General features: G+C 53.4%; 1 protein-coding gene across 2 annotated transcripts in view; it reads left to right on the plus strand.

Annotated features, from left to right (window-relative positions):
- The first annotated feature begins 5,678 nt into the window (after positions 1-5,678).
- Positions 5,679-9,571, plus strand: part of LOC144946624 (sphingomyelin phosphodiesterase 3-like) — a 37,743-nt gene continuing 33,850 nt past the window's right edge. For both annotated transcript variants that reach the window (XM_078875638.1, XM_078875639.1), the window contains exon 1: positions 5,679-5,915. The gene's annotated coding sequence lies outside the window, so the exon portion shown is untranslated. The remainder of the gene's footprint in view (positions 5,916-9,571) is intronic.

The following is a 9,571-nucleotide window of genomic DNA, read 5'->3' on the forward strand; positions in this document are numbered from 1 at the left end:
TTGTGATGGGACTTTGTAGGATGAAGGTTGAGATTTGTAAGGGCACGGGGTGACCAATCAGGTCTGAGTTGGTGTGTGATCAGCTAGGAGGGACTGATGATGGTTTGCGACAGGAATGCAGAGTCAACATGACTAAGCAGTTCTGTAAGTGAACGTGGGAGCAGTTTATTATTTAGAAATGTTTGTACGAGTTGAGTCGCTTCAAGAAGTAATTCGTTTTTTTTCCCCGTTCCAGAGACATCCCACCCTCCTGATACCGTGGCGTTGTGGATTGTGAAGGTAGCAGCAGGATGTTACTGAGTGGGGATGACGTTGCCATATTCTCTGTATTCGAAGAATTAACACAGCATCCATCAACTAACAGCAACTCCATACTCACTCAGCACCCATATGGGGCAGTATAGACTCACATCGCACTCATAACTAACACAAAGACAAAGATCTCCCCCGTATAGCCTTAACAGACTGTAGGGGCAAGTGCTGTTTGCGAGCACCTATAAAGGCCGGCACGGCACACGAGGGGGTGGGTGGACAGCACCACGCCCGGCCGCCTTTGTCTCCCTAGTGGCGATGTTTACACCGCACCAGGTACTCATTTGAGGCTGAGTCGACCTAGGGGAGGCCCAGAACCGGTTCAGACAATCGTCACTGGTGTTGGCTGTGAGCGGGAATCGGACTCGTGTCGCTGGGTTTTCAGCGCTAACCGCTACACTACCGCCCCCAGACTAACACAGCAACCCCATAGACTGGCATGGAGACTCACACAGCACTCACGTTTAGCAGCCGTAATGACGCAACACCCATAGCCTCGCGTCATCTGACCGCCAGGGGGCAGCGTAGACCCACACGGCACTCAGACTCATACAGAACCCACAGACGAACACGGCTGCCATACTCACACAACCACCCATACACACACGCACCCATGGACTAATACAGGACCCATCGACTCACACGGTACTCATAGGCTGACAAAACAACCACCGCCGTTTGCCACTAAGTGGCGGTAACACCACCACGGTGCTTGTGCCAGGCCAGGTGCACTCCGAGGCCACGTGAAGTGTCGAATGCCCGCTGGCAGGTAACGGAACAGGCCCAGGTGCCATGAGTTGACTGAGTGAGATGACTGGAAGATGCACCACCACCTGTGCTTCCCACTGTCAACTTTCTGCGTTTTAACCGCATGGCGCTCCGCTCGTTGTTGTGAGCGTCGCCCCTCCACCCTCCGTTGTTGCTAGAAGGCGACTGCCTCCAACTGCCCAGTAGCGTCCTTCACGAGCCTCCTCCACAGAGGCCGATCTTGACACCGCTGGTACCGGTCATCGGAATTTCCACTCAGATTCACATCCTCCTGTACCACATCACTCCATCTCTTCTCTAGCCCGTGCCACGCCCGTTTAGCCCCCTCTATCCGGCCAAACAGAAGCTGCTTGGGCATGCGGTGGCTGGGCATGCGAGATACATGACCTCAGCCATGCTCACACACCAGAAGCCATAATCACACACCACTAGTCATAGACTCACACAACATCCATCCACTCACCCATACAAATACCGAGGAGCCATTTAAATTCACAAGACCTATATTCTTAGGTTTTTTCGGTAAAGTCACGTAGGTAAAACATCAAAATTAATGAAAATAAAATAAAATAAAACAAAAAATCACGACGTTTCGGAGGCAACACAAGTCTCCGTCATCAGGTGGGACCGTCACAGCCGAATTAGCTGCATCAAGTGAGGCAATGATTCAAGATGTAATCCCTTATAAGCAAGTTGAAGGGGGGAGGAGAGGGGGGGGGGAGCTCATCACCTGATGACGGAGACTTGTGTTGCCTCCGAAACGTCGTGATTTTTTGTTTTATTTTATTTTCATTAATTTTGATGTTTTACCTACGTGACTTTACCGAAAAAACCTAAGAATATGATTCCTTGCAGTCACGAAAGCTTCAAATCTAGAATTCACAAGACTTATAGACACAGTACATACCACCCAGAGACAAAGATACGGTCTACACAGGCGTAGTGTAACAGCGCCACCTGTTGTCCAGCAAAGGCAACTGCGGTGGACGAGCGTACACACGCCAGTAGTAAGCATCTACACGGCTGTGTGTCGGCAGGGCGGATGAACTGGGGCAAGGGTCATGGAAGACCCCATCTGCAAGCCCCTGGAACCCGCTAGTGGGTTCGAGAAGGGAGGCGCGGCCAGGGTGTAGCCACGTGGGGTAGCATAAAAGCAGCTGAGAGTGGGAGCTCGTGGCTACCGGTTCTGGGAAGTGGACTCGTCTCATCGTCTTCGCCGCCTTTGTCGCTGCCGTCTTCGCGAGATGTTGCGTGGTCGGAGAGTTGTTGGCTGTCTCGGTCGACGCCGTCGGTGTTACACGGTCAGGGCCGTGTTCAGGGCTAGGCTAGACAACTAAGGGGAGCGCGAGGGCGAACCTGTGAACCTGAAGGTGTTAATAAAGAAGTGCTCCTGAAAAGCTTGTCTCCCGCTCAGCTGACACTTCACAGGGACACTTAATGTTAAGCCATAATATAACATAAAACCTCTTCCAAGACGTCTGATGAGCGTGGAAGAGTAGGCAAAGTACCTTCCAGAACCCCTCGAGTGAAAGCCCTTAGTGATGTGAGCAAGCAATTGTAGGGCTGCACCTTTACCGTTCAATCGACACACGAGGGCAAATTACCACGCTGTGGCTAAGGCCGCAGTGACGTTTGTACGTTTGGGCACGTCAATCGGTGCATTCAGTATGAACATTGCACTGGAAATGATGACCGGTTCCCGACATTTGAAACTGGCAATCGATTCTGAAAACGGTTACCGGTTTAACAGCAGCTCGTGGAAGCCTGCCAGTGCCTGTGTAGTGAGTTCTTATGGAGACGTTGTCGTAGAGGCAACACGGTTTATTATTAAACTAACAGAGAACTCCCTTAACGTCCCCTATCTAGGGAGGTACAGCCTCCGGGCGATCTGCCAGCTCAGCTCTCAGTCCTCCGGCTATCGTGGCCCTAGGGGAGGCTCTCTGACCCGACCCAGCCAAGGTACGGGTCCCGACCACTGGTCCCAGCTCGACCCGGCCCTTAGAAGGACGTCGGGCTCGAGATCCCAGGGTCCTCGTCCTGCTGGTCCTCAGTCTTCAGTCTTCGTAGCACTTCCCCGAGCTGCACTTGGGGTGCCCCTTTTATACACCTCCAGGGGACCCTCCGCCCCTGGTACCGCCCCCTTTCTGGAACCTTCCAGAAGATCCTGGAAGGGCCCCCTCCCAGCCCCCCCACCTGGGGCAGGGGAACCCAGCCTCCCTTGGTTACCAGCTCCCTCTCTATCCCCTCGTCCTGGCTGGCACACCCTACCGACCTCTGGCTACAACTGCAGGTAAGTGGATACAGGCGAACGGCAGGTAAGTGGATACCGGCGGTGTGTGCAAACGCGATCCGATGCTACACTTGCATTACTTTATTATTTTCATCAGCAGCCGAGATCTATCCGCTGCTGGATGAAGGCATCTCTCTTCAAGGCGGTTCCGCGTTGAGACTTACAATCCACTTCGCACGTGCGCCAACGAGGCTCAATATCATCGCTCCATCTCCGGGCCGGACGTAAAATTTTCTCTCGTGAGGCCGTTACGTCGTTCGTTGGCCACCTCTCCACTTGGAGCAGTCAAACAGTGCTCGGGCAAAGCGTCCCCCAGAAGTGGTGGTGGCTTGACGGGCAATAATTCATTTGCCGTTGTGTTCTAGGAAGTGATTCGTGACGCCCACGTACACACCGCAGTCCTCAAACAACTATCATCTCATAACCTCACGGTCTCTCATCAACGTCATCATCAGCCTTGATGAATCCACTGCTGGAGGATAGCACGGGCCCGTCCTCAACTTGCCGATAAGCTCACACGATCCTGCGACAAGAGCTGATTGCATCACTCCATCTCGATCTGCTGCCGATGTCCTCTCTGGCGCGTTCCATCCTTTGGCTGCCACTCCATCCATTAGTCTTGCCCACCGGCCGGACGGAGCATATCGTACGGTACAACAATGGAATTTGCAATACTGCCCTCTGCTGTCTCGAGAATTAGACATTCAGCAGCCGATAACACCTGGTAGGCATGGCGGGGCGCCACTCGAAGCAGTATCGAGGCTCAGATTCTCGCGGAGCGTCCGGTATTATGATGAGCAGTGCCGGATGATCCGCGTAGCAAAAGTAGCGACACGTGCTACGGGCCCCGCAATTTCAAGGGACTCGCGCTAAATGCTTTCAAGCCATCAATTCCGGTTCAGTGATTCTGCACTTGCTCTATTACTATAGTACTATACCGCCTTCAACTTTTATGAACGACTGGGTGTTTAAGGTTAACGATTTGTCGTATTATCTGGTTGTACAGCAATTTAGAAAATACAATTACTTTGCTATGCAAGTAAAAAATGAGTGTTTAAATATGTGTGTTTATTTATTTATTTACCTAGGGCCCCTTTATAACACATGCTACACAGCCCCGCACTAGCTTAGTCCGGCACTGATGATGAGGCTGGGCGCATTGCGGGTGGTCTGGTCACACAGAGGCGGGTGAGCAGAATGCCCTGGTGCAATAGAGAGAGATAGAGAGGCATGTTGTACTAACATGGGTAACCCTGAGAATGCCCAGTGACGGCGTGGGACGGCAGGGGAGGGATGGTATATCAGGCTACAGGCAAGCTTCTGGCTCTTTGACTTAAGCAAAATCCGTGCGCGGTGTTTGTTCAGTAATCGGAGCTTGCAATTGGTGACCTGACCGATGCATTATCCGGGAACATTCTCAAGGGCAAGATTATTTACAAAGGCTTGACCCCACGTGAACGTACAACCCCACTCAATTAGCGCGTCCAACATTCTCCGCCTCTGTGTGTCAATGCTTCTGTCTCTCGCAGCGTCTGTGCCTCGCTGTGCGCGTAGAGGCAGACAATGAGTGGTGGCGGAGTTGTTAGCGCACTGCGTAGCGAACACGAGGCGACACCTGAGTTCGATTCCCGCTCACGACCAATAACAGTGGCGAATATTTGAACCGGATCTTAGCCTCCCCTTAGGTCGACTCAGCCTTAAGCGAGTATCTGGTGTGTAAGTATCACCACTGGGAATACAAAGGCGGCCGGGCGTGGTGCTGGCCACCGACCCCCTCGTCTACCGTGCTCGCCCGCAAAGGTGCTCGCTAAGAGCACTTGCCCCAGCAGCCTGTCAAATGCTATACGGGAACCTTTGTCTTTGTTGTCACTTTACGTGTCCCCTTTGCGTGTCTAACTCTCTCTACGTATCTCTCTGACCCTCAGCGAAGACCCCGGACCAGTGATTAGCTGCTCCCACGCGAGTTCAATAAAGAGCCGGGCTCAACGGAGACGTGGACACGAGGGGGGGGGGGGGTAACTGTTGCAGGGACACTGGATCGCGAGTGGAGACTTTGGCCAGCAGACACCCAACACCTGCGCTCAACCACTCCCCACTAGGGACTTCATTTTCCATGGAATGTTGTTCAGGGGGCTTTGCCTCCTAACCTACCCACCCCCAAAGCTCCCGGACTCCGACCCAGTCACAGAGCGCGGAGTAACACATTCCGGAGCGCAGCCTCGGGTAGCTCCGGATAAAATTAACTCCTCCTCCTGCACCCCCCCACCACCACCAGCAGTACCGCTCGTTCTCCACTCCCTCTCCTCCGCTGGGCGGCGTGGCCAAGGTTGATCGCGGAAGCAGGAAGAGCGCGCGGAGCGTCGCATGAGCAGAAGCAGCAGAATCTGTGGCAGTAACAGCAGCAGCGGCAGCAAGGCCAGCAGTAGTTGCAGCAGCAGCAGCAGCATCAGCAGCAGTAGCAGCAGCAGAGAGGCGGGCGAGAGAGAGGGAGGGTGGGTGGAGAGTCAGGAGCTGTCGACGCACGCGGAACCGCGGGAGGCGCCCGGTGAGTGAGAGCGACGCGGACGTGATGGGGCTGTGATGGGGCTGAGATGTACTGGGGATGTGATGGGTATGTGATGGGGCTGAGATGTGATGGGGCTGTGATGGGGCTGAGATGTACTGAGATGTACTGGGTATGTGATGGGGCTGTGATGTACTGGGGCTGTGATGTACTGAGGATGTGATGGGACTGAGATGTACTGAGGATGTGATGGGACTGAGATGTACTGAGGATGGGGATGTGATGAGGCTGAGATGTGATGGAGATGAGCGGTGATGGAATGTGATGGGGCTGAGATGTGATGGTGATGAGAGGTGATGGGTACGAGATGTGATTGGGCTGAGATGTGACGGGGAATTGGGGATGGACTGTGATGGGGCTGAGATGTGATGGAGATGAATGTTGATGCGAATTGGATGTGATGGGGCTGAGATGTAATGGGGATGTGAGGAGATGGGGATGTGATCGGGCTGATGTGATGGGTGGGTGGGGGTGAGATGGGGCTGAGATGTCATGGGCATGTGATGGGGCTGAGACGTGATGGGCATAAGAGGTGATGGATGGGGACTGGAGCTGATGAGGGTGGGACGTGATGGGGATGGGACTTGATGGGTCTTGATGGGTCTGAAATGTGATGGAGATGAGAGTTGATGGGGATGAGAGGTGATGGGGCTGGGATGTGATGGGGCTCATCTGATGGGGTGTGGGATGGGGCTGAGATGTCATGGGCATAAGAGGTGATGGGGACGAGCTGATGGGGTGGGATGTGATGGAGAAGAGAGGTGATGGGGATGAGGGGTGGTGGGGCTCGGATGTGATGGCGTTGAGATATGATGTGATGGGGGTGTGGATGGGATGTCATAAGGATGGGATATATGAAGGGGGTATGACGTGGTGGAGGTTATGTAAATGGTAGGTGGTGAGCTTTGGTGGTGCCAGGTGAGCTCCAGAAAGATCACCTTTGTGGGCCTCCTCAAACAGCCTCAACAAACACGCCTTGTTTTCTCAGCGACTCAACGCTTCGTATGGGGAGGGGATGCAAGAGGTGGTAATCTTGAGGGGATTGCCTCTGCGTGCCCTCCCTGTGTACGGTGCTTATCTCCAGTTCAGTGTGCCACTTCACGAGCTCCTAATAGCTTCCTCAAATTCGAGAAACACGCCCCCTCTGCTCTCAAGGTTCCGTTTTTCCACTGTACAACCGAGCCGCGCCAGGGGCTGTTCCCAGCCCGCCCGCCGGTACAGCGCGGGAGGCTCCAGGTTTGTTTTTGCTACTGCACAGGCGAGATGTTAACTACCTCGCCTGGTGTACAGGAGGTTGTGGGTTCGATCGTCGCCCTGATACCTGCTGTATATTTGGAGTTTGCGTGTTCTCGTGGGATTTTCTTCGGGTCCTCTGGTTTTTCCCTTCGCATTTAGAAAGGTGCGTTTAGAGTATTTGGCTGCTGTGAATGTCTTCATTATAAGCCGCTTCGTTGAGCTATCATTTGTAACCAGGTCGCTTCTGAAAAATAGCTACGTAGTTCAGTGTGCCTTACCTGGTAAAATAAATGTATTTATTTATTATGTTACACGCATTCAACAAGTTTCAAAACCATACAGATGACGTGTTGATGCCCTCGCATGCAATTCACCTGTCATTCGCCCCCGCCCCTGGCCCTGCTTGGTCCTGAGCCACATTCAGATGTCTTGTCGACTCTTGTGACGGCTCGGGCATCGCGTTCTGGTTCCAGCTCAGCTGGGTACTGTGGTGGTGAGATGTTATCTCCCTCGCCTGCTACGCAGGAGGTTGTGAATTCCATCCCAACTGTGACGATGCCTGTTGTATATTTGAAGTATGTGTCTTTTCACTTCCCATAGTCACGTGCATTTTTGTCCGGGTCTTCCGGTTGTTCCCCCTCCACATTTAGAAACATGCATTTTGATTATTTGACTGCAGTATATTCTCACGTGCGACGAGCCACTCCGATGAGCTATTATGTGTGACCAGGTCGCTAAGTGGGCTTTAACTGATAAAATACAATACTAAAAAATGGTTTCAAAAGTAGCTTGGCAAATAACCAGTGGAAAAACCACTCGAGCCATGATGGCCCCATTCTGGTGTGGCTCACATCTGCCAGCGTGGTAATGTCTGCAGTGACAGTAAAAACGTTGTGAACGTGGCAGTGAGATGATGGGCAACTGATACTGCAGTGGTGTGGGCGTGCCCTCACCTGGGCTTACCTGGAAAGCAATTGTCGAGTGGCTGCCGTGTATCAGATGTCCGCCAACGCATACCTGTGCACAGACATCGCGTACGATCCAGAGCTTGTCTATGGGGCGCCGGTGCTCAGGGCGGTTAGAGCAGTGGTGAGGAAGCTACAGCCCACGGCTCCGATACCGCCCAAATCCCAGATCCAGGCCATAGCCCACATACGGCCTGCGATGTCATTTCATGCGGCACACGGTCACGCAGGGCCTACCGTTTTGAAATGACCAGCCGAGGATCTACGGTCGAGTATATTTGATCTGGCAAGAGGATTGTGTTTCTAATTGTATCTCTGTCGGGTGACTTGTGTCACTACAGTGGCCTCTCGTGGTGACAGCAGTGATGGAGGAGCGTGTGCGGTAATCTGAAGCTTGCTCAAGGTGTCTAAAGTCCTCTTTGGCTCTCAATTCGTTAATGATCTCCCACCCCTCATTGTGGCCCACAGTTTTATATGGCAGGTAGAGCTTTGACAACATTTAAAATTAGTGTCACCTTGTAGGAAGTTAACATTGGTCACACTGCCCCTGCCATGAGAATGTGGAATGTCCACCACTGACTCAGGCTGCCAGTGGAGATGAGTGCCACTGCTATATTAGTCATTCGAGTCGACTGAAATCCAACCGTGACCGAAAAGTGGGCCGTGTGTGATTTATCTCGCTAGTTTGGATCATTGTAATAGTTATTGCAATCGCTAACTGCGTAAATGTTAGCCTTTGCTATTTATTACAGAGACACAATCCGTGTCGTGACGACCTGGCCTTGTCGCACCCCGCCGGTGGCTAGAGCGCGTGCGGGATGCACGGCGAGTGCAGGGCGACGGCGCAGCGGAGGAGGGAGGAGGAGGTGCAGCTCAGAGGTCGCAACCGGGTACCCGATACCCGGCTACCCGTACCCGGCCAGGTACGGGTACCCGATACCCGTACCCTACCCGATACGCGGCTACCCGTACCCGGCCAGGTACGGGTACGGGTACCCGTTTGCGACCCTGGTGCGGCCGGGTACGGGTAGGCCGTGAGTCACTGGTGAGTGACCGTTTGTCACTCATTTCGGGTAAGGTACGGGTAGGGAACGGGTACCCGTACCCGGCCGGGTACGGGTACGGGTACCCATTTGCGACCCTGGTGCGGCCGGGTACGGGTAAGGAATCAAAACCCGTTTTGCGACCTCTGGTGCAGCTGCACTGGAAAATTAGAGAAGGGTGAGGCTCGTTTCATTCCTTGCACCCAGGGCCCGTGCCAGCCACTGCTGCCAGGTTTAAAACCTCTACTTTGGTAGTCTCCTGGCCTCTCTAAGGTGCAGCCCAGGTCTGGGTGACCTCATAGTGGCCATACCCCACGATGCCTCCTTTTGACCATTGTACAGTGTCCCTGTGAGGCCGATTTACCATGCGTATTGTTGTATGTACTTTACACGT

Source organism: Lampetra fluviatilis, chromosome 42 (genome assembly GCF_964198595.1).
Source record: "Lampetra fluviatilis chromosome 42, kcLamFluv1.1, whole genome shotgun sequence".
NCBI lineage: Eukaryota > Metazoa > Chordata > Hyperoartia > Petromyzontiformes > Petromyzontidae > Lampetra > Lampetra fluviatilis.